The 20,826-nt window shown below is 47.2% G+C and overlaps 39 non-coding genes across 39 annotated transcripts; all 39 read left to right on the top strand.

The window, feature by feature from the left end:
• The first annotated feature begins 217 nt into the window (after positions 1-217).
• On the top strand, positions 218-336 carry LOC141024833 (5S ribosomal RNA). The gene has a single exon (XR_012186330.1). It is a non-coding gene; the product is annotated as a 5S ribosomal RNA (ribosomal RNA).
• A 370-nt stretch (positions 337-706) lies between these two features.
• LOC141024383 (5S ribosomal RNA) lies at positions 707-823 on the top strand. Its single transcript, XR_012185980.1, has one exon. It is a non-coding gene; the product is annotated as a 5S ribosomal RNA (ribosomal RNA).
• A 373-nt stretch (positions 824-1,196) lies between these two features.
• On the top strand, positions 1,197-1,315 carry LOC141024774 (5S ribosomal RNA). The gene has a single exon (XR_012186271.1). It is a non-coding gene; the product is annotated as a 5S ribosomal RNA (ribosomal RNA).
• Positions 1,316-1,685: 370 nt separating this feature from the next.
• On the top strand, positions 1,686-1,804 carry LOC141024896 (5S ribosomal RNA). The gene has a single exon (XR_012186393.1). It is a non-coding gene; the product is annotated as a 5S ribosomal RNA (ribosomal RNA).
• A 370-nt stretch (positions 1,805-2,174) lies between these two features.
• LOC141024384 (5S ribosomal RNA) lies at positions 2,175-2,291 on the top strand. Its single transcript, XR_012185981.1, has one exon. It is a non-coding gene; the product is annotated as a 5S ribosomal RNA (ribosomal RNA).
• Positions 2,292-2,661: 370 nt separating this feature from the next.
• On the top strand, positions 2,662-2,780 carry LOC141023536 (5S ribosomal RNA). The gene has a single exon (XR_012185136.1). It is a non-coding gene; the product is annotated as a 5S ribosomal RNA (ribosomal RNA).
• A 369-nt stretch (positions 2,781-3,149) lies between these two features.
• On the top strand, positions 3,150-3,268 carry LOC141023915 (5S ribosomal RNA). The gene has a single exon (XR_012185513.1). It is a non-coding gene; the product is annotated as a 5S ribosomal RNA (ribosomal RNA).
• A 372-nt stretch (positions 3,269-3,640) lies between these two features.
• Positions 3,641-3,759, top strand: LOC141023633 (5S ribosomal RNA). Its single transcript, XR_012185233.1, has one exon. It is a non-coding gene; the product is annotated as a 5S ribosomal RNA (ribosomal RNA).
• A 372-nt stretch (positions 3,760-4,131) lies between these two features.
• On the top strand, positions 4,132-4,250 carry LOC141023575 (5S ribosomal RNA). The gene has a single exon (XR_012185175.1). It is a non-coding gene; the product is annotated as a 5S ribosomal RNA (ribosomal RNA).
• A 371-nt stretch (positions 4,251-4,621) lies between these two features.
• On the top strand, positions 4,622-4,740 carry LOC141023839 (5S ribosomal RNA). Its single transcript, XR_012185436.1, has one exon. It is a non-coding gene; the product is annotated as a 5S ribosomal RNA (ribosomal RNA).
• A 371-nt stretch (positions 4,741-5,111) lies between these two features.
• Positions 5,112-5,230, top strand: LOC141023634 (5S ribosomal RNA). Its single transcript, XR_012185234.1, has one exon. It is a non-coding gene; the product is annotated as a 5S ribosomal RNA (ribosomal RNA).
• A 371-nt stretch (positions 5,231-5,601) lies between these two features.
• LOC141023636 (5S ribosomal RNA) lies at positions 5,602-5,720 on the top strand. Its single transcript, XR_012185236.1, has one exon. It is a non-coding gene; the product is annotated as a 5S ribosomal RNA (ribosomal RNA).
• Positions 5,721-6,091: 371 nt separating this feature from the next.
• Positions 6,092-6,210, top strand: LOC141023637 (5S ribosomal RNA). The gene has a single exon (XR_012185237.1). It is a non-coding gene; the product is annotated as a 5S ribosomal RNA (ribosomal RNA).
• Positions 6,211-6,580: 370 nt separating this feature from the next.
• On the top strand, positions 6,581-6,699 carry LOC141023638 (5S ribosomal RNA). The gene has a single exon (XR_012185238.1). It is a non-coding gene; the product is annotated as a 5S ribosomal RNA (ribosomal RNA).
• Positions 6,700-7,068: 369 nt separating this feature from the next.
• Positions 7,069-7,187, top strand: LOC141023474 (5S ribosomal RNA). Its single transcript, XR_012185071.1, has one exon. It is a non-coding gene; the product is annotated as a 5S ribosomal RNA (ribosomal RNA).
• A 373-nt stretch (positions 7,188-7,560) lies between these two features.
• Positions 7,561-7,679, top strand: LOC141023840 (5S ribosomal RNA). Its single transcript, XR_012185437.1, has one exon. It is a non-coding gene; the product is annotated as a 5S ribosomal RNA (ribosomal RNA).
• Positions 7,680-8,052: 373 nt separating this feature from the next.
• Positions 8,053-8,171, top strand: LOC141024789 (5S ribosomal RNA). Its single transcript, XR_012186286.1, has one exon. It is a non-coding gene; the product is annotated as a 5S ribosomal RNA (ribosomal RNA).
• A 369-nt stretch (positions 8,172-8,540) lies between these two features.
• Positions 8,541-8,659, top strand: LOC141024154 (5S ribosomal RNA). The gene has a single exon (XR_012185751.1). It is a non-coding gene; the product is annotated as a 5S ribosomal RNA (ribosomal RNA).
• A 372-nt stretch (positions 8,660-9,031) lies between these two features.
• On the top strand, positions 9,032-9,150 carry LOC141024973 (5S ribosomal RNA). Its single transcript, XR_012186471.1, has one exon. It is a non-coding gene; the product is annotated as a 5S ribosomal RNA (ribosomal RNA).
• Positions 9,151-9,518: 368 nt separating this feature from the next.
• On the top strand, positions 9,519-9,637 carry LOC141023508 (5S ribosomal RNA). Its single transcript, XR_012185107.1, has one exon. It is a non-coding gene; the product is annotated as a 5S ribosomal RNA (ribosomal RNA).
• Positions 9,638-10,012: 375 nt separating this feature from the next.
• LOC141025060 (5S ribosomal RNA) lies at positions 10,013-10,131 on the top strand. Its single transcript, XR_012186557.1, has one exon. It is a non-coding gene; the product is annotated as a 5S ribosomal RNA (ribosomal RNA).
• Positions 10,132-10,501: 370 nt separating this feature from the next.
• On the top strand, positions 10,502-10,620 carry LOC141024561 (5S ribosomal RNA). The gene has a single exon (XR_012186152.1). It is a non-coding gene; the product is annotated as a 5S ribosomal RNA (ribosomal RNA).
• Positions 10,621-10,995: 375 nt separating this feature from the next.
• LOC141024335 (5S ribosomal RNA) lies at positions 10,996-11,114 on the top strand. The gene has a single exon (XR_012185932.1). It is a non-coding gene; the product is annotated as a 5S ribosomal RNA (ribosomal RNA).
• Positions 11,115-11,483: 369 nt separating this feature from the next.
• LOC141024977 (5S ribosomal RNA) lies at positions 11,484-11,602 on the top strand. The gene has a single exon (XR_012186475.1). It is a non-coding gene; the product is annotated as a 5S ribosomal RNA (ribosomal RNA).
• A 371-nt stretch (positions 11,603-11,973) lies between these two features.
• LOC141024184 (5S ribosomal RNA) lies at positions 11,974-12,092 on the top strand. Its single transcript, XR_012185781.1, has one exon. It is a non-coding gene; the product is annotated as a 5S ribosomal RNA (ribosomal RNA).
• Positions 12,093-12,932: 840 nt separating this feature from the next.
• Positions 12,933-13,051, top strand: LOC141024386 (5S ribosomal RNA). Its single transcript, XR_012185983.1, has one exon. It is a non-coding gene; the product is annotated as a 5S ribosomal RNA (ribosomal RNA).
• A 369-nt stretch (positions 13,052-13,420) lies between these two features.
• On the top strand, positions 13,421-13,539 carry LOC141024320 (5S ribosomal RNA). The gene has a single exon (XR_012185917.1). It is a non-coding gene; the product is annotated as a 5S ribosomal RNA (ribosomal RNA).
• A 372-nt stretch (positions 13,540-13,911) lies between these two features.
• On the top strand, positions 13,912-14,030 carry LOC141023965 (5S ribosomal RNA). Its single transcript, XR_012185563.1, has one exon. It is a non-coding gene; the product is annotated as a 5S ribosomal RNA (ribosomal RNA).
• An 835-nt stretch (positions 14,031-14,865) lies between these two features.
• On the top strand, positions 14,866-14,984 carry LOC141024316 (5S ribosomal RNA). Its single transcript, XR_012185913.1, has one exon. It is a non-coding gene; the product is annotated as a 5S ribosomal RNA (ribosomal RNA).
• Positions 14,985-15,354: 370 nt separating this feature from the next.
• On the top strand, positions 15,355-15,473 carry LOC141024480 (5S ribosomal RNA). Its single transcript, XR_012186078.1, has one exon. It is a non-coding gene; the product is annotated as a 5S ribosomal RNA (ribosomal RNA).
• Positions 15,474-15,844: 371 nt separating this feature from the next.
• On the top strand, positions 15,845-15,963 carry LOC141024294 (5S ribosomal RNA). Its single transcript, XR_012185891.1, has one exon. It is a non-coding gene; the product is annotated as a 5S ribosomal RNA (ribosomal RNA).
• Positions 15,964-16,336: 373 nt separating this feature from the next.
• On the top strand, positions 16,337-16,455 carry LOC141025237 (5S ribosomal RNA). The gene has a single exon (XR_012186735.1). It is a non-coding gene; the product is annotated as a 5S ribosomal RNA (ribosomal RNA).
• Positions 16,456-17,290: 835 nt separating this feature from the next.
• Positions 17,291-17,409, top strand: LOC141024552 (5S ribosomal RNA). The gene has a single exon (XR_012186150.1). It is a non-coding gene; the product is annotated as a 5S ribosomal RNA (ribosomal RNA).
• A 375-nt stretch (positions 17,410-17,784) lies between these two features.
• On the top strand, positions 17,785-17,903 carry LOC141024255 (5S ribosomal RNA). The gene has a single exon (XR_012185853.1). It is a non-coding gene; the product is annotated as a 5S ribosomal RNA (ribosomal RNA).
• An 840-nt stretch (positions 17,904-18,743) lies between these two features.
• Positions 18,744-18,861, top strand: LOC141024368 (5S ribosomal RNA). Its single transcript, XR_012185965.1, has one exon. It is a non-coding gene; the product is annotated as a 5S ribosomal RNA (ribosomal RNA).
• A 373-nt stretch (positions 18,862-19,234) lies between these two features.
• Positions 19,235-19,353, top strand: LOC141023639 (5S ribosomal RNA). Its single transcript, XR_012185239.1, has one exon. It is a non-coding gene; the product is annotated as a 5S ribosomal RNA (ribosomal RNA).
• A 372-nt stretch (positions 19,354-19,725) lies between these two features.
• Positions 19,726-19,844, top strand: LOC141024015 (5S ribosomal RNA). Its single transcript, XR_012185613.1, has one exon. It is a non-coding gene; the product is annotated as a 5S ribosomal RNA (ribosomal RNA).
• Positions 19,845-20,213: 369 nt separating this feature from the next.
• On the top strand, positions 20,214-20,332 carry LOC141023710 (5S ribosomal RNA). The gene has a single exon (XR_012185309.1). It is a non-coding gene; the product is annotated as a 5S ribosomal RNA (ribosomal RNA).
• A 374-nt stretch (positions 20,333-20,706) lies between these two features.
• On the top strand, positions 20,707-20,825 carry LOC141025238 (5S ribosomal RNA). The gene has a single exon (XR_012186736.1). It is a non-coding gene; the product is annotated as a 5S ribosomal RNA (ribosomal RNA).
• The last annotated feature ends 1 nt before the right edge of the window (position 20,826 follows it).

Genomic DNA, 20,826 nt, shown 5'->3' on the forward strand with positions numbered 1-20,826 from the left:
TTCTGAAAGGGGTAAAAAAATACGTGTTGCTGCGGTATACAGGGAGGGGTGGAAACCGTGGTAAACTCGTCTCCGTGTTTGAGGGGGGGAGTAAGTAGTATATATAGGGCATTATCCAATATTAGGCAACGGTTGTAATGGTAGTAAGAATGACAATCATCTTTGCAGTGGACCTGGGAGTGGCAAGCATAAGGGACGAAGGCGGGGGTAACATGTTGGATGCGATCATACCAGCACTAAAGCACCGGATCCCATCAGAACTCCGAAGTTAAGGGTGCTTGGGCGAGGGTAGTACTAGGATGGGTGACCTCCTGGGAAGTCCTCGTGTTGCATTCCCTTTTTAATTATTTTTTGCGCCTCATGACAAACATATCACATGTGCGCGATATATATTAACCCCGTTATATTATTTTTGACATTTGCGATATGTTTTAGCTCGCTGCTCATTGGTCACGCGTCTAGAGGCGGCTTTGTGGCGCGAGGAGCGCGTTCTGAAAGGGGTAAAAAAATACGTGTTGCTGCGGTATACAGGGAGGGATGGAAACCGTGGTAAACTCGTCTCCGTGTTTGAGGGGGGGAGTAAGTAGTATATATAGGGCATTATCCATTATTAGGCAACGGTTGTAATGGTAGTAAGAATGACAATCATCTTTGCAGTGGACCTGGGAGTGGCAAGCATAAGGGACGAAGGCGGGGGTAACATGTTGGATGCGATAACCATCACTAAAGCACCGGATCCCATCAGAACTCCGAAGTTAAGCGTGCTTGGGCGAGAGTAGTACTTGGATGGGTGACCTCCTGGGAAGTCCTCGTGTTGCATTCCCTTTTTAATTATTTTTTGCGCCTCATGACAAACATATCAGATGTGCGCAATATATATTAACCCCGTTATATTATTTTTGACATTTGCGATATGTTTTAGCTCGCTGCTCATTGGTCACGCGTCTAGAGGCGGCTTTGTGGCGCGAGGAGCGCGTTCTGAAAGGGGTAAAAAAATACGTGTTGCTGGGGTATAGAGGGAGGGGTGGAAACCGTGGTAAACTCGTCTCCGTGTTTGAGGGGGGGGGGGGGTAAGTAGTATATATAGGGCATTATCCATTATTAGGCAACGGTTGTAATGGTAGTAAGAATGACAATCATCTTTGCAGTGGACCTGGAGTGGCAAGCATAAGGGACGAAGGCGGGGGTAACATGTTGGATGCGATCATACCAGCACTAAAGCACCGGATCCCATCAGAACTCCGAAGTTAAGGGTGCTTGGGCGAGGGTAGTACTAGGATGGGTGACCTCCTAGGAAGTCCTCGTGTTGCATTCCCTTTTTAATTATTTTTTGCGCCTCATGACAAACATATCACATGTGCGCGATATATATTAACCCCGTTATATTATTTTTGACATTTGCGATATGTTTTAGCTCGCTGCTCATTGGTCACGCGTCTAGAGGCGGCTTTGTGGCGCGAGGAGCGCGTTCTGAAAGGGGTAAAAAAATACGTGTTGCTGCGGTATACAGGGAGGGGTGGAAACCGTGGTAAACTCGTCTCCGTGTTTGAGGGGGGGAGTAAGTAGTATATATAGGGCATTATCCAATATTAGGCAACGGTTGTAATGGTAGTAAGAATGACAATCATCTTTGCAGTGGACCTGGGAGTGGCAAGCATAAGGGACGAAGGCGGGGGTAACATGTTGGATGCGATCATACCAGCACTAAAGCACCGGATCCCATCAGAACTCCGAAGTTAAGGGTGCTTGGGCGAGGGTAGTACTAGGATGGGTGACCTCCTGGGAAGTCCTCGTGTTGCATTCCCTTTTTAATTATTTTTTGCGCCTCATGACAAACATATCACATGTGCGCGATATATATTAACCCCGTTATATTATTTTTGACATTTGCGATATGTTTTAGCTCGCTGCTCATTGGTCACGCGTCTAGAGGCGGCTTTGTGGCGCGAGGAGCGCGTTCTGAAAGGGGTAAAAAAATACGTGTTGCTGCGGTATACAGGGAGGGATGGAAACCGTGGTAAACTCGTCTCCGTGTTTGAGGGGGGGAGTAAGTAGTATATATAGGGCATTATCCATTATTAGGCAACGGTTGTAATGGTAGTAAGAATGACAATCATCTTTGCAGTGGACCTGGGAGTGGCAAGCATAAGGGACGAAGGCGGGGGTAACATGTTGGATGCGATAACCATCACTAAAGCACCGGATCCCATCAGAACTCCGAAGTTAAGCGTGCTTGGGCGAGAGTAGTACTTGGATGGGTGACCTCCTGGGAAGTCCTCGTGTTGCATTCCCTTTTTAATTATTTTTTGCGCCTCATGACAAACATATCACATGTGCGCAATATATATTAACCCCGTTATATTATTTTTGACATTTGCGATATGTTTTAGCTCGCTGCTCATTGGTCACGCGTCTAGAGGCGGCTTTGTGGCGCGAGGAGCGCGTTCTGACAGGGGTAAAAAAATACGTGTTGCTGGGGTATAGAGGGAGGGGTGGAAACCGTGGTAAACTCGTCTCCGTGTTTGAGGGGGGGGGTAAGTAGTATATATAGGGCATTATCCATTATTAGGCAACTGTTGTAATGGTAGTAAGAATGACAATCATCTTTGCAGTGGACCTGGGAGTGGCAAGCATAAGGGACGAAGGCGGGGGTAACATGTTGGATGCGATCATACCAGCACTAAAGCATCGGATCCCATCAGAACTCCGAAGTTAAGCGTGCTTGGGCGAGGGTAGTACTAGGATGGGTGACCTCCTGGGAAGTCCTCGTGTTGCCTTCCCTTTTTAATTATTTTTGGCGCCTCATGACAAACATATCACATGTGCGCGATATATATTAACCCCGTTATATTATTTTTGACATTTGCGATATGTTTTAGCTCGCTGCTCATTGGTCACGCGTCTAGAGGCGGCTTTGTGGCGCGAGGAGCGCGTTCTGAAAGGGGTAAAAAAATACGTGTTGCTGCGGTATAGAGGGAGGGGTGGAAACCGTGGTAAACTCGTCTCCGTGTTTGAGGGGGGAGTAAGTAGTATATATAGGGCATTATCCATTATTAGGCAACGGTTGTAATGGTAGTAAGAATGACAATCATCTTTGCAGTGGACCTGGGAGTGGCAAGCATAAGGGACGAAGGCGGGGGTAACATGTTGGATGCGATCATACCAGCACTAAAGCATCGGATCCCATCAGAACTCCGAAGTTAAGCGTGCTTGGGCGAGAGTAGTACTAGGATGGGTGACCTCCTGGGAAGTCCTCTTGTTGCATTCCCTTTTTAATTAGTTTTTGCGCCTCATGACAAACATATCACATGTGCGCGATATATATTAACCCCGTTATATTATTTTTGACATTTGCGATATGTTTTAGCTCGCTGCTCATTGGTCACGCGTCTAGAGGCGGCTTTGTGGCGCGAGGAGCGCGTTCTGAAAGGGGTAAAAAAATACGTGTTGCTGCCGTATAGAGGGAGGGGTGGAAACCGTGGTAAACACGTCTCCGTGTTTGAGGGGGGGGGGGTAAGTAGTATATATAGGGCATTATCCATTATTAGGCAACGGTTGTAATGGTAGTAAGAATGACAATCATCTTTGCAGTGGACCTGGGAGTGGCAAGCATAAGGGACGAAGGCGGGGGTAACATGTTGGATGCGATCATACCAGCACTAAAGCACCGGATCCCATCAGAACTCCGAAGTTAAGCGTGCTTGGGCGAGAGTAGTACTAGGATCGGTGACCTCCTGGGAAGTCCTCGTGTTGCATTCCCTTTTTAATTTTTTTTGCGCCTCATGACAAACATATCACATGTGCGCGATATATATTAACCCCGTTATATTATTTTTGACTTTTGCGATATGTTTTAGCTCGCTGCTCATTGGTCACGCGTCTAGAGGCGGCTTTGTGGCGCGAGGAGCGCGTTCTGAAAGGGGTAAAAAAATACGTGTTGCTGCGGTATAGAGGGAGGGGTGGAAACCGTGGTAAACACGTCTCCGTGTTTGAGGGGGGGGGGGGTAAGTAGTATATATAGGGCATTATCCATTATTAGGCAACGGTTGTAATGGTAGTAAGAATGACAATCATCTTTGCAGTGGACCTGGGAGTGGCAAGCATAAGGGACGAAGGCGGGGGTAACATGTTGGATGCGATCATACCAGCACTAAAGCACCGGATCCCATCAGAACTCCGAAGTTAAGCGTGCTTGGGCGAGGGTAGTACTAGGATCGGTGACCTCCTGGGAAGTCCTCGTGTTGCATTCCCTTTTTAATTATTTTTTGCGCCTCATGACAAACATATCACATGTGCGCGATATATATTAACCCCGTTATATTATTTTTGACATTTGCGATATGTTTTAGCTCGCTGCTCATTGGTCACGCGTCTAGAGGCGGCTTTGTGGTGCGAGGAGCGCGTTCTGAAAGGGGTAAAAAAATACGTGTTGCTGCGGTATAGAGGGAGGGGTGGAAACCGTGGTAAACTCGTCTCCGTGTTTGAGGGGGGGGGGTAAGTAGTATATATAGGGCATTATCCATTATTAGGCAACGGTTGTAATGGTAGTAAGAATGACAATCATCTTTGCAGTGGACCTGGGAGTGGCAAGCATAAGGGACGAAGGCGGGGGTAACATGTTGGATGCGATCATACCAGCACTAAAGCATCGGATCCCATCAGAACTTCGAAGTTAAGCGTGCTTGGGCGAGTGTAGTACTAGGATGGGTGACCTCCTGGGAAGTCCTCGTGTTGCATTCCCTTTTTAATTATTTTTTGCGCCTCATGACAAACATATCACATGTGCGCGATATATATTAACCCCGTTATATTATTTTTGACATTTGCGATATGTTTTAGCTCGGTGCTCATTGGTCACGCGTCTAGAGGCGGCTTTGTGGCACGAGGAGCGCGTTCTGAAAGGGGTAAAAAAATACGTGTTGCTGCGGTATAGAGGGAGGGGTGGAAACCGTGGTAAACTCGTCTCCGTGTTTGAGGGGGGGGAGTAAGTAGTATATATAGGGCATTATCCATTATTAGGCAACGGTTGTAATGGTAGTAAGAATGACAATCATCTTTGTAGTGGACCTGGGAGTGGCAAGCATAAGGGACGAAGGCGGGGGTAACATGTTGGATGCGATCATACCAGCACTAAAGCACCGGATCCCATCAGAACTCCGAAGTTAAGCGTGCTTGGGCGAGAGTAGTACTAGGATCGGTGACCTCCTGGGAAGTCCTCGTGTTGCATTCCCTTTTTAATTATTTTTTCCGCCTCATGACAAACATATCACATGTGCGCGATATATATTAACCCCGTTATATTATTTTTGACTTTTGCGATATGTTTTAGCTCGCTGCTCATTGGTCACGCGTCTAGAGGCGGCTTTGTGGTGTGAGGAGCGCGTTCTGAAAGGGGTAAAAAAATACGTGTTGCTGTGGTATAGAGGGAGGGGTGGAAACCGTGGTAAACTCGTCTCCGTGTTTGAGGGGGGAGAGTAAGTAGTATATATAGGGCATTATCCATTATTAGGCAACGGTTGTAATGGTAGTAAGAATGACAATCATCTTTGCAGTGGACCTGGGAGTGGCAAGCATAAGGGACGAAGGCGGGGGTAACATGTTGGATGCGATCATACCAGCACTAAAGCACCGGATCCCATCAGAACTCCGAAGTTAAGCGTGCTTGGGCGAGAGTAGTACTAGGATCGGTGACCTCCTGGGAAGTCCTCGTGTTGCATTCCCTTTTTAATTATTTTTTCCGCCTCATGACAAACATATCACATGTGCGCGATATATATTAACCCCGTTATATTATTTTTGACTTTTGCGATATGTTTTAGCTCGCTGCTCATTGGTCACGCGTCTAGAGGCGGCTTTGTGGTGTGAGGAGCGCGTTCTGAAAGGGGTAAAAAAATACGTGTTGCTGTGGTATAGAGGGAGGGGTGGAAACCGTGGTAAACTCGTCTCCGTGTTTGAGGGGGGAGAGTAAGTAGTATATATAGGGCATTATCCATTATTAGGCAACGGTTGTAATGGTAGTAAGAATGACAATCATCTTTGCAGTGGACCTGGGAGTGGCAAGCATAAGGGACGAAGGCGGGGGTAACATGTTGGATGCGATCATACCAGCACTAAAGCACCGGATCCCATCAGAACTCCGAAGTTAAGCGTGCTTGGGCGAGAGTAGTACTAGGATCGGTGACCTCCTGGGAAGTCCTCGTGTTGCATTCCCTTTTTAATTTTTTTTGCGCCTCATGACAAACATATCACATGTGCGCGATATATATTAACCCCGTTATATTATTTTTGACTTTTGCGATATGTTTTAGCTCGCTGCTCATTGGTCACGCGTCTAGAGGCGGCTTTGTGGTGTGAGGAGCGCGTTCTGAAAGGGGTAAAAAAATACGTGTTGCTGTGGTATAGAGGGAGGGGTGGAAACCGTGGTAAACTCGTCTCCGTGTTTGAGGGGGGAGAGTAAGTAGTATATATAGGGCATTATCCATTATTAGGCAACGGTTGTAATGGTAGTAAGAATGACAATCATCTTTGCAGTGGACCTGGGAGTGGCAAGCATAAGGGACGAAGGCGGGGGTAACATGTTGGATGCGATCATACCAGCACTAAAGCACCGGATCCCATCAGAACTCCGAAGTTAAGCGTGCTTGGGCGAGAGTAGTACTAGGATCGGTGACCTCCTGGGAAGTCCTCGTGTTGCATTCCCTTTTTAATTTTTTTTGCGCCTCATGACAAACATATCACATGTGCGCGATATATATTAACCCCGTTATATTATTTTTGACTTTTGCGATATGTTTTAGCTCGCTGCTCATTGGTCACGCGTCTAGAGGCGGCTTTGTGGCGCGAGGAGCGCGTTCTGAAAGGGGTAAAAAAATACGTGTTGCTGCGGTATAGAGGGAGGGGTGGAAACCGTGGTAAACACGTCTCCGTGTTTGAGGGGGGGGGTAAGTAGTATATATAGGGCATTATCCATTATTAGGCAACGGTTGTAATGGTAGTAAGAATGACAATCATCTTTGCAGTGGACCTGGGAGTGGCAAGCATAAGGGACGAAGGCGGGGGTAACATGTTGGATGCGATCATACCAGCACTAAAGCACCGGATCCCATCAGAACTCCGAAGTTAAGCGTGCTTGGGCGAGGGTAGTACTAGGATGGGTGACCTCCTGGGAAGTCCTCGTGTTGCATTCCCTTTTTAATTATTTTTTCCGCCTCATGACAAACATATCACATGTGCGCGATATATATTAACCCCGTTATATTATTTTTGACATTTGCGATATGTTTTAGCTCGCTGCTCATTGGTCACGCGTCTAGAGGCGGCTTTGTGGTGCGAGGAGCGCGTTCTGAAAGGGGTAAAAAAATACGTGTTGCTGCGGTATAGAGGGAGGGGTGGAAACCGTGGTAAACTCGTCTCCGTGTTTGAGGGGGGGGGGGGTAAGTAGTATATATAGGGCATTATCCATTATTAGGCAACGGTTGTAATGGTAGTAAGAATGACAATCATCTTTGCAGTGGACCTGGGAGTGGCAAGCATAAGGGACGAAGGCGGGGGTAACATGTTGGATGCGATCATACCAGCACTAAAGCATCGGATCCCATCAGAACTTCGAAGTTAAGCGTGCTTGGGCGAGTGTAGTACTAGGATGGGTGACCTCCTGGGAAGTCCTCGTGTTGCATTCCCTTTTTAATTATTTTTTGCGCCTCATGACAAACATATCACATGTGCGCGATATATATTAACCCCGTTATATTATTTTTGACTTTTGCGATATGTTTTAGCTCGCTGCTCATTGGTCACGCGTCTAGAGGCGGCTTTGTGGCGCGAGGAGCGCGTTCTGAAAGGGGTAAAAAAATACGTGTTGCTGCGGTATAGAGGGAGGGGTGGAAACCGTGGTAAACTCGTCTCCGTGTTTGAGGGGGGGGGGAGTAAGTAGTATATATAGGGCATTATCCATTATTAGGCAACGGTTGTAATGGTAGTAAGAATGACAATCATCTTTGCTGTGGACCTGGGAGTGGCAAGCATAAGGGACGAAGGCGGGGGTAACATGTTGGATGCGATCATACCAGCACTAAAGCATCGGATCCCATCAGAACTCCGAAGTTAAGCGTGCTTGGGCGAGGGTAGTACTAGGATGGGTGACCTCCTGGGAAGTCCTCGTGTTGCATTCCCTTTTTAATTATTTTTGGCGCCTCATGACAAACATATCACATGTGCGCGATATATATTAACCCCGTTATATTATTTTTGACATTTGCGATATGTTTTAGCTCGCTGCTCATTGGTCACGCGTCTAGAGGCGGCTTTGTGGCGCGAGGAGCGCGTTCTGAAAGGGGTAAAAAAATACGTGTTGCTGCGGTATAGAGGGAGGGGTGGAAACCGTGGTAAACTCGTCTCCGTGTTTGGGGGGGGCGTAAGTAGTATATATAGGGCATTATCCATTATTAGGCAACGGTTGTAATGGTAGTAAGAATGATAATCATCTTTGTAGTGGACCTGGGAGTGGCAAGCATAAGGGACGAAGGCGGGGGTAACATGTTGGATGCGATCATACCAGCACTAAAGCACCGGATCCCATCAGAACTCCGAAGTTAAGCGTGCTTGGGCGAGAGTAGTACTAGGATCAGTGACCTCCTGGGAAGTCCTCGTGTTGCATTCCCTTTTTAATTATTTTTTGCGCCTCATGACAAACATATCACATGTGCGCGATATATATTAACCCCGTTATATTATTTTTGACTTTTTCGATATGTTTTAGCTCGCTGCTCATTGGTTACGCGTCTAGAGGCGGCTTTGTGGTGCGAGGAGCGCGTTCTGAAAGGGGTAAAAAAATACGTGTTGCTGCGGTATAGAGGGAGGGGTGGAAACCGTGGTAAACTCGTCTCCGTGTTTGAGGGGGGGGGAGTAAGTAGTATATATAGGGCATTATCCATTATTAGGCAACGGTTGTAATGGTAGTAAGAATGACAATCATCTTTGCAGTGGACCTGGGAGTGGCAAGCATAAGGGACGAAGGCGGGGTTAACATGTTGGATGCGATCATACCAGCACTAAAGCATCGGATCCCATCAGAACTCCGAAGTTAAGCGTGCTTGGGCGAGAGTAGTACTAGGATGGGTGACCTCCTGGGAAGTCCTCGTGTTGCATTCCCTTTTTATTTATTTTTTCCGCCTCATGACAAACATATCACATGTGCGCGATATATATTAACCCCGTTATATTATTTTTGACATTTGCGATATGTTTTAGCTCGCTGCTCATTGGTCACGCGTCTAGAAGCAGATTTGTGGCGCGAGGAGCGCGTTCTGAAAGGGGTAAAAAAATACGTGTTGCTGGGGTATAGAGGGAGGGGTGGAAACCGTGGTAAACTCGTCTCCGTGTTTGAGGGGGGGTAAGTAGTATATATAGGGCATTATCCATTATTAGGCAACGGTTGTAATGGTAGTAAGAATGACAATCATCTTTGCAGTGGACCTGGGAGTGGCAAGCATAAGGGACGAAGGCGGGGGTAACATGTTGGATGCGATCATACCAGCACTAAAGCACCGGATCCCATCAGAACTTTGAAGTTAAGCGTGCTTGGGCGAGGGTAGTACTAGGATGGGTGACCTCCTGGGAAGTCCTCGTGTTGCATTCCCTTTTTAATTATTTTTTGCGCCTCATGACAAACATATCACATGTGCGCGATATATATTAACCCCGTTATATTATTTTTGACATTTGCGATATGTTTTAGCTCGCTGCTCATTGGTCACGCGTCTAGAGGCGGCTTTGTGGCGCGAGGAGCGCGTTCTGAAAGGGGTAAAAAAATACGTGTTGCTGCGGTATAGAGGGAGGGGTGGAAACCATGGTAAACTCGTCTCCGTGTTTGAGGGGGGGGGGGGAGTAAGTAGTATATATAGGGCATTATCCATTATTAGGCAACGGTTGTAATGGTAGTAAGAATGACAATCATCTTTGCAGTGGACCTGGGAGTGGCAAGCATAAGGGACGAAGGCGGGGGTAACATGTTGGATGCGATCATACCAGCACTAAAGCACCGGATCCCATCAGAACTCCGAAGTTAAGCGTGCTTGGGCGAGAGTAGTACTTGGATGGGTGACTTCCTGGGAAGTCCTCGTGTTGCATTCCCTTTTTAATTATTTTTTGCGCCTCATGACAAACATATCACATGTGCGCAATATATATTAACCCCGTTATATTATTTTTGACATTTGCGATATGTTTTAGCTCGCTGCTCATAGGTCACGCGTCTAGAGGCGGCTTTGTGGCGCGAGGAGCGCGTTCTGAAAGGGGTAAAAAAATACGTGTTGCTGGGGTATAGAGGGAGGGGTGGAAACCGTGGTAAACTTGTCTCCGTGTTTGAGGGGGGGGGTAAGTAGTATATATAGGGCATTATCCATTATTAGGCAACGGTTGTAATGGTAGTAAGAATGACAATCATCTTTGCAGTGGACCTGGGAGTGGCAAGCATAGGGGACGAAGGCGGGGGTAACATGTTGGATGCGATCATACCAGCACTAAAGCACCGGATCCCATCAGAACTCCGAAGTTAAGCGTGCTTGGGCGAGGGTAGTACTAGGATGGGTGACCTCCTGGGAAGTCCTCGTGTTGCATTCCCTTTTTAATTATTTTTTGCGCCTCATGACAAACATATCACATGTGCGCGATATATATTAACCCCGTTATATTATTTTTGACTTTTGCGATATGTTTTAGCTCGCTGCTCATTGGTCACGCGTCTAGAGGCGGCTTTGTGGCGCGAGGAGCGCGTTCTGAAAGGGGTAAAAAAATACGTGTTGCTGCGGTATAGAGGGAGGGGTGGAAACCGTGGTAAACTCGTCTCCGTGTTTGAGGGGGGGGGGGGAGTAAGTAGTATATATAGGGCATTATCCATTATTAGGCAACGGTTGTAATGGTAGTAAGAATGACAATCATCTTTGCTGTGGACCTGGGAGTGGCAAGCATAAGGGACGAAGGCGGGGGTAACATGTTGGATACGATCATACCAGCACTAAAGCACCGGATCCCATCAGAACTTCAAAGTTAAGCGTGCTTGGGCGAGAGTAGTACTTGGATGGGTGACCTCCTGGGAAGTCCTCGTGCTGCATTCCCTTTTTAATTATTTTTTGCGCCTCATGACAAACATATCACATGTGCGCGATATATATTAACCCCGTTATATTATTTTTGACATTTGCGATATGTTTTAGCTCGCTGCTCATTGGTCACGCGTCTAGAGGCGGCTTTGTGGCGCGAGGAGCGCGTTCTGAAAGGGGTAAAAAAATACGTGTTGCTGGGGTATAGAGGGAGGGGTGGAAACCGTGGTAAACTTGTCTCCGTGTTTGAGGGGGGGGTAAGTAGTATATATAGGGCATTATCCATTATTAGGCAACGGTTGTAATGGTAGTAAGAATGACAATCATCTTTGCAGTGGACCTGGGAGTGGCAAGCATAGGGGACGAAGGCGGGGGTAACATGTTGGATGCGATCATACCAGCACTAAAGCACCGGATCCCATCAGAACTCCGAAGTTAAGCGTGCTTGGGCGAGGGTAGTACTAGGATGGGTGACCTCCTGGGAAGTCCTCGTGTTGCATTCCCTTTTTAATTATTTTTTGCGCCTCATGACAAACATATCACATGTGCGCGATATATATTAACCCCGTTATATTATTTTTGACTTTTGCGATATGTTTTAGCTCGCTGCTCATTGGTCACGCGTCTAGAGGCGGCTTTGTGGCGCGAGGAGCGCGTTCTGAAAGGGGTAAAAAAATACGTGTTGCTGCGGTATAGAGGGAGGGGTGGAAACCGTGGTAAACTCGTCTCCGTGTTTGAGGGGGGGGAGTAAGTAGTATATATAGGGCATTATCCATTATTAGGCAACGGTTGTAATGGTAGTAAGAATGACAATCATCTTTGCAGTGGACCTGGGAGTGGCAAGCATAAGGGACGAAGGCGGGGGTAACATGTTGGATACGATCATACCAGCACTAAAGCACCGGATCCCATCAGAACTTCGAAGTTAAGCGTGCTTGGGCGAGAGTAGTACTTGGATGGGTGACCTCCTGGGAAGTCCTCGTGCTGCATTCCCTTTTTAATTATTTTTTGCGCCTCATGACAAACATATCACATGTGCGCGATATATATTAACCCCGTTATATTATTTTTGACATTTGCGATATGTTTTAGCTCGCTGCTCATTGGTCACGCGTCTAGAGGCGGCTTTGTGGCGCGAGGAGCGCGTTCTGAAAGGGGTAAAAAAATACGTGTTGCTGGGGTATAGAGGGAGGGGTGGAAACCGTGGTAAACTCGTCTCCGTGTTTGAGGGGGGGGGGGGTAAGTAGTATATATAGGGCATTATCCATTATTAGGCAACGGTTGTAATGGTAGTAAGAATGACAATCATCTTTGCAGTGGACCTGGGAGTGGCAAGCATAAGGGGCGAAGGCGGGGGTAACATGTTGGATGCGATCATACCAGCACTAAAGCACCGGATCCCAGCTTGGGCGAGGGTAGTACTAGGATGGGTGACCTCCTGGGAAGTCCTCGTGTTGCATTCCCTTTTTAATTATTTTTTGAGCCTCATGACAAACATATCACATGTGCGCGATATATATTAACCCCGTTATATAATTTTTGACATTTGCGATATGTTTTAGCTCGCTGCTCATTGGTCACGCGTCTAGAGGCGGCTTTGTGGCGCGAGGAGCGCGTTCTGAAAGGGGTAAAAAAATACGTGTTGCTGCGGTATAGAGGGAGGGGAGGAAACCGTGGTAAACTCGTCTCCGTGTTTGAGGGGGGGAGTAAGTAGTATATATAGGGCATTATCCATTATTAGGCAACGGTTGTAATGGTAGTAAGAATGACAATCATCTTTGAAGTGGACCTGGGAGTGGCAAGCATAAGGGACGAAGGCGGGGGTAACATGTTGGATGCGATCATACCAGCACTAAAGCATCGGATCCCATCAGAACTCCGAAGTTAAGCGTGCTTGGGCGAGAGTAGTACTAGGATCTGTGACCTCCTGGGAAGTCCTCGTGTTGCATTCCCTTTTTAATTATTTTTTGCGCCTCATGACAAACATATCACATGTGCGCGATATATATTAACCCCGTTATATTATTTTTGACATTTGCGATATGTTTTAGCTCGCTGCTCATTGGTCACGCGTCTAGAGGCGGCTTTGTGGCGCGAGGAGCGCGTTCTGAAAGGGGTAAAAAAATACGTGTTGCTGCGGTATAGAGGGAGGGGTGGAAACCGTGGTAAACCCGTCTCCGTGTTTGAGGGGGTAGTAAGTAGTATATATAGGGCATTATCCATTATTAGGCAACGGTTGTAATGGTAGTAAGAATGACAATCATCTTTGTAGTGGACCTGGAAGTGGCAAGCATAAGGGACGAAGGCGGGGGTAACATGTTGGATGCGATCATACCAGCACTAAAGCACCGGATCCCATCAGAACTTCAAAGTTAAGCGTGCTTGGGCAAGAGTAGTACTAGGATGGGTGACCTCTTGGGTAGTCCTCGTGTTGCATTCCCTTTTTAATTATTTTTTGTGCCTCATGACAAACATATCACATGTGCGCGATATATATTAACCCCGTTATATTATTTTTGACATTTGCGATATGTTTTAGCTCGCTGCTCATTGGTCACGCGTCTAGAGGCGGCTTTGTGGCGCGAGGAGCCCGTTCTGAAAAGGGGTAAAAAAATACGTGTTGCTGCGGTATAGAGGGAGGGGTGGAAACCGTGGTAAACTCGTCTCCGTGTTTGAGGGGGGGGAGTAAGTAGTATATATAGGGCATTATCCATTATTAGGCAACGGTTGTAATGGTAGTAAGAATGACAATCATCTTTGCAGTGGACCTGGGAGTGGCAAGCATAAGGGACGAAGGCGGGGGTAACATGTTGGATGCGATCATACCAACACTAAAGCACCGGATCCCATCAGAACTCCGAAGTTACGCGTGCTTGGGCGAGAGTAGTACTAGGATGGGTGACCTCCTGGGAAGTCCTCGTGTTGCATTCCCTTTTTAATTATTTTTTGCGCCTCATGACAAATATATCACATGTGCGCGATATATATTAACCCCGTTATATTATTTTTGACATTTGCGATATGTTTTAGCTCGCTGCTCATTGGTCACGCGTCTAGAGGCGGCTTTGTGGCGCGAGGAGCGCGTTCTGAAAGGGGTAAAAAATACGTGTTGCTGGGGTATAGAGGGAGGGGTGAAACCGCGGTAAACTCGTCTCCGTGTTTGAGGGGGGGGGTAAGTAGTATATATAGGGCATTATCCATTATTAGGCAACGGTTGTAATGGTAGTAAGAATGACAATCATCTTTGTAGTGGACCTGGGAGTGGCAAGCATAAGGGACGAAGGCGGGGGTAACATGTTGGATGCGATCATACCAGCACTAAAGCACCGGATCCCAGCTTGGGCGAGGGTAGTACTAGGATGGGTGACCTCCTGGGAAGTCCTCGTGTTGCATTCCCTTTTTAATTATTTTTGGCGCCTCATGACAAACATGTCACATGTGCGCGATATATATTAACCCCGTTATATTATTTTTGACATTTGCGATATGTTTTAGCTCGCTGCTCATTGGTCCCGCGTCTAGAGGTGGCTTTGTGGCGCGAGGAGCGCGTTCTGAAAGGGGTAAAAAAATACGTGTTGCTGCGGTATAGAGGGAGGGGTGGAAACCGTGGTAAACTCGTCTCCGTGTTTGAGGGGGGGAGTAAGTAGTATATATAGGGCATTATCCATTATTAGGCAACGGTTGTAATGGTAGTAAGAATGACAATCATCTTTGCAGTGGACCTGGGAGTCACAAGCATAAGGCACGAAGGCGGGGGTAACATGTTGGATGCGATCATACCAGCACTAAAGCATCGGATCCCATCAGAACTCCAAAGTTAAGCGTGCTTGGGCGAGACTAGTACTAGGATCGGTGACCTCCTGGGAAGTCCTCGTGTTGCATTCCCTTTTTAATTATTTTTTGCGCCTCATGACAAACATATCACATGTGCGCGATATATATTAAACCCGTTATATTATTTTTGACACTTGCGATATGTTTTAGCTCGCTGCTCATTGGTCACGCGTCTAGAGGCGGCTTTGTGGCGCGAGGAGCGCGTTCTGAAAGGGGTAAAAAAATACGTGTTGCTGCGGTATAGAGGGAGGGGTGGAAACCGTGGTAAACTCGTCTCCGTGTTTGAGGGGGGGAGTAAGTAGTATATATAGGGCATTATCCATTATTAGGCAACGGTTGTAATGGTAGTAAGAATGACAATCATCTTTGCAGTGGACCTGGGAGTGGCAAGCATAAGGGACGAAGGCGGGGGTAACATGTTGGATGCGATCATACCAACACTAAAGCAGCGGATCCCATCAGAACTTCGACGTTAAGCGTGCTTGGGCGAGAGTAGTACTTGGATGGGTGACCTCCTGGGAAGTCCTCGTGCTGCATTCCCTTTTTAATTATTTTTTGCGCCTCATGACAAACATATCACATGTGCGCGATATATATTAACCCCGTTATTTTATTTTTGACATTTGCGATATGTTTTAGCTCGCTGCTCATTGGTCACGCGTCTAGAGGCGGCTTTGTGGCGCGAGGAGCGCGTTCTGAAAGGGGTAAAAAAATACGTGTTGCTGGGGTATAGAGGGAGGGGTGGAAACCGTGGTAAACTCGTCTCCGTGTTTGAGGGGGGGGGGTAAGTAGTATATATAGGGCATTATCCATTATTAGGCAACGGTTGTAATGGTAGTAAGAATGACAATCATCTTTGTAGTGGACCTGGGAGTGGCAAGCATAAGGGACGAAGGCGGGGGTAACATGTTGGATGCGATCATACCAGCACTAAAGCACCGGATCCCATCAGAACTTCAAAGTTAAGCGTGCTTGGGCAAGAGTAGTACTAGGATGGGTGACCTCCTGGGTAGTCCTCGTGTTGCATTCCCTTTTTAATTATTTTTTGCGCCTCATGACAAACATATCACATGTGCGCGATATATATTAACCCCGTTATATTATTTTTGACATTTGCGATATGTTTTAGCTCGCTGCTCATTGGTCACGCGTCTAGAGGCGGCTTTGTGGCGCGAGGAGCCCGTTCTGAAAGGGGTAAAAAAATACGTGTTGCTGCGGTATAGAGGGAGGGGTGGAAACCGTGGTAAACTCGTCTCCGTGTTTGAGGGGGGGGGGAGTAAGTAGTATATATAGGGCATTATCCATTATTAGGCAACGGTTGTAATGGTAGTAAGAATGACAATCATCTTTGCAGTGGACCTGGGAGTGGCAAGCATAAGGGACGAAGGCGGGGGTAACATGTTGGATGCGATCATACCAGCACTAAAGCACCGGATCCCATCAGAACTCCGAAGTTACGCGTGCTTGGGCGAGAGTAGTACTAGGATGGGTGACCTCCTGGGAAGTCCTCGTGTTGCATTCCCTTTTTAATTATTTTTTGCGCCTCATGACAAATATATCACATGTGCGCGATATATATTAACCCCGTTATATTATTTTTGACATTTGCGATATGTTTTAGCTCGCTGCTCATTGGTCACGCGTCTAGAGGCGGCTTTGTGGCGCGAGGAGCGCGTTCTGAAAGGTGTAAAAATACGTGTTGCCGGGGTATAGAGGGAGGGGTGAAACCGCGGTAAACTCGTCTCCGTGTTTGAGGGGGGGGGTAAGTAGTATATATAGGGCATTATCCATTATTAGGCAACGGTTGTAATGGTAGTAAGAATGACAATCATCTTTGCAGTGGACCTGGGAGTGGCAAGCATAAGGGACGAAGGCGGGGGTAACATGTTGGATGCGATCATACCAGCACTAAAGCACCGGATCCCAGCTTGGGCGAGGGTAGTACTAGGATGGGTGACCTCCTGGGAAGTCCTCGTGTTGCATTCCCTTTTTAATTATTGTTGGCGCCTCATGACAAACATGTCACATGTGCGCGATATATATTAACCCCGTTATATTATTTTTGACATTTGCGATATGTTTTAGCTCGCTGCTCATTGGTCACGCGTCTAGAGGTGGCTTTGTGGCGCGAGGAGCGCGTTCTGAAAGGGGTAAAAAAATACGTGTTGCTGTGGTATAGAGGGAGGGGTGGAAACCGTGGTAAACTCGTCTCCGTGTTTGAGGGGGGGGAGTAAGTAGTATATATAGGGCATTATCCATTATTAGGCAACGGTTGTAATGGTAGTAAGAATGACAATCATCTTTGCAGTGGACCTGGGAGTCGCAAGCATAAGGCACGAAGGCGGGGGTAACATGTTGGATGCGATCATACCAGCACTAAAGCATCGGATCCCATCAGAACTCAAAATTTAAGCGTGCTTGGGCGAGACTAGTACTAGGATCGGTGACCTCCTGGGAAGTCCTGGTGTTGCATTCTCTTTTTAATTATTTTTTGCGCCTCATGACAAACATATCACATGTGCGCGATATATATTAAACCCGTTATATTATTTTTGACATTTGCGATATGTTTTAGCTCGCTGCTCATTGGTCACGCGTCTAGAGGCGGCTTTGTGGCGCGAGGAGCGCGTTCTGAAAGGGGTAAAAAAATACGTGTTGCTGCGGTATAGAGGGAGGGGTGGAAACCGTGGTAAACTCGTCTCCGTGTTTGAGGGGGGGGGGGGAGTAAGTAGTATATATAGGGCATTATCCATTATTAGGCAACGGTTGTAATGGTAGTAAGACTGACAATCATCTTTGCAGTGGACCTGGGAGTGGCAAGCATAAGGGACGAAGGCGGAGGTAACATGTTGGATGCGATCATACCAGCACTAAAGCATCGGATCCCATCAGAACTTCGACGTTAAGCGTGCTTGGGCGAGAGTAGTACTTGGATGGGTGACCTCCTGGGAAGTCCTCGTGCTGCATTCCCTTTTTAATTATTTTTTGCGCCTCATGACAAACATATCACATGTGCGCGATATATATTAACCCCGTTATTTTATTTTTGACATTTGCGATATGTTTTAGCTCGCTGCTCATTGGTCACGCGTCTAGAGGCGGCTTTGTGGCGCGACGAGCGCGTTCTGAAAGGGGTAAAAAAATACGTGTTGCTGGGGTATAGAGGGAGGGGTGGAAACCGTGGTAAACTCGTCTCCGTGTTTGAGGGGGGGGGGGTAAGTAGTATATATAGGGCATTATCCATTATTAGGCAACGGTTGTAATGGTAGTAAGAATGACAATCATCTTTGTAGTGGACCTGGGAGTGGCAAGCATAAGGGACGAAGGCGGGGGTAACATGTTGGATGCGATCATACCAGCACTAAAGCACCGGATCCCAGCTTGGGCGAGGGTAGTACTAGGATGGGTGACCTCCTGGGAAGTCCTCGTGTTGCATTCCCTTTTTAATTATTTTTGGCGCCTCATGACAAACATGTCACATGTGCGCGATATATATTAACCCCGTTATATTATTTTTGACATTTGCGATATGTTTTAGCTCGCTGCTCATTGGTCACGCGTCTAGAGGTGGCTTTGTGGCGCGAGGAGCGCGTTCTGAAAGGGGTAAAAAAATACGTGTTGCTGCGGTATAGAGGGAGGGGTGGAAACCGTGGTAAAGTCGTCTCCGTGTTTGAGGGGGGGGAGTAAGTAGTATATATAGGGCATTATCCATTATTAGGCAACGGTTGTAATGGTAGTAAGAATGACAATCATCTTTGCAGTGGACCTGGGAGTCGCAAGCATAAGGGACGAAGGCGGGGGTAACATGTTGGATGCGATCATACCAGCACTAAAGCATCGGATCCCATCAGAACTCCAAAGTTAAGCGTGCTTGGCGAGAGTAGTACTAGGATGGGTGACCTCCTGGGAAGTCCTCGTGTTGCATTCCCTTTTTAATTATTTTTTGTGCCTCATGACAAACATATCACATGTGCGCGATATATATTAACCCCGTTATATTCTTTTTGACATTTGCGATATGTTTTAGCTCGCTGCTCATTGGTCACGCGTCTAGAGGCGGCTTTGTAGCGCGAGGAGCGCGTTCTGAAAGGGGTAAAAAAATACGTGTTGCTGCGGTATAGAGGGGGGGTGGAAACCGTGGTAAACTCGTCTCCGTGTTTGAGGGGGGGGGGGAGTAAGTAGTATATATAGGGCATTATCCATTATTAGGCAACGGTTGTAATGGTAGTAAGAATGACAATCATCTTTGTAGTGGACCTGGGAGTGGCAAGCATAAGGGACGAAGGCGGGGGTAACATGTTGGATGCGATCATACCAGCACTAAAGCACCGGATCCCATCAGAACTCCGAAGTTAAGCGTGCTTGGGCGAGAGTAGTACTAGGATCGGTGACCTCCTGGGAAGTCCTCGTGTTGCATTCCCTTTTTAATTATTTTTTGCGCCTCATGACAAACATATCACATGTGCGCGATATATATTAACCCCGTTATATTATTTTTGACATTTGCGATATGTTTTAGCTCGCTGCTCATTGGTCACGCGTCTAGAGGCGGCTTTCTGGCGCGAGGAGCGCGTTCTGAAAGGGGTAAAAAAATACGTGTTGCTGCGGTATAGAGGGAGGGGTGGAAACCGTGGTAACCTCGTCTCCGTGTTTGAGGGGGGGGGAGTAAGTAGTATATATAGGGCATTATCCATTATTAGGCAACGGTTGTAATGGTAGTAAGAATGACAATCATCTTTGCAGTGGACCTGGGAGTGGCAAGCATAAGGGACGAAGGCGGGGGTAACATGTTGGATGCGATCATACCAGCACTAAAGCATCGGATCCCATCAGAACTTCGAAGATAAGCGTGCTTGGGCGAGAGTAGTACTTGGATGGGTGACCTCCTGGGAAGTCCTCGTGTTGCATTCCCTTTTTAATTATTTTTTGCGCCTCATGACAAACATATCACATGTGCGCGATATATATTAACCCCGTTATATTAGTTTTGACATTTGCGATATGTTTTAGTCGCTGCTCATTGGTCACGCGTCTAGAGGCGGCTTTGTGGCGCGAGGAGCGCGTTCTGAAAGGGGTAAAAAAATACGTGTTGCTGCGGTATAGAGGGAGGGGTGGAAACCGTGGTAAACTCGTCTCCGTGTTTGAGGGGGGGTGTAAGTAGTATATATAGGGCATTATCCATTATTAGGCAACGGTTGTAATGGTAGTAAGAATGACAATCATCTTTGCAGTGGACCTGGGAGTGGCAAGCATAAGGGACGAAGGCGGCGGTAACATGTTGGATGCGATCATACCAGCACTAAAGCACCGGATCCCATCAGAACTCCGAAGTTAAGCGTGCTTGGGCGAGAGTAGTACTAGGATCGGTGACCTCCTGGGAAGTCCTCGTGTTGCATTCTCTTTTTAATTATTTTTTGCGCCTCATGACAAACATATCACATGTGCGCGATATATATTAAACCCGTTATATTATTTTTGACATTTGCGATATGTTTTAGCTCGCTGCTCATTGGTCACGCGTCTAGAGGCGGCTTTGTGGCGCGAGGAGCGCGTTCTGAAAGGGGTAAAAAAATACGTGTTGCTGCGGTATAGAGGGAGGGGTGGAAACCGTGGTAAACTCGTCTCCGTGTTTGAGGGGGGGGGGGAGTAAGTAGTATATATAGGGCATTATCCATTATTAGGCAACGGTTGTAATGGTAGTAAGAATGACAATCATCTTTGCAGTGGACCTGGGAGTGGCAAGCATAAGGGACGAAGGCGGGGGTAACATGTTGGATGCGATCATACCAGCACTAAAGCACCGGATCCCATCAGAACTCCGAAGTTACGCGTGCTTGGGCGAGAGTAGTACTAGGATGGGTGACCTCCTGGGAAGTCCTCGTGTTGCATTCCC

The sequence above is a fragment of the Aegilops tauschii genome, chromosome 5, assembly GCF_002575655.3.
Source record: "Aegilops tauschii subsp. strangulata cultivar AL8/78 chromosome 5, Aet v6.0, whole genome shotgun sequence".
NCBI classification, from domain to species: domain Eukaryota; kingdom Viridiplantae; phylum Streptophyta; class Magnoliopsida; order Poales; family Poaceae; genus Aegilops; species Aegilops tauschii.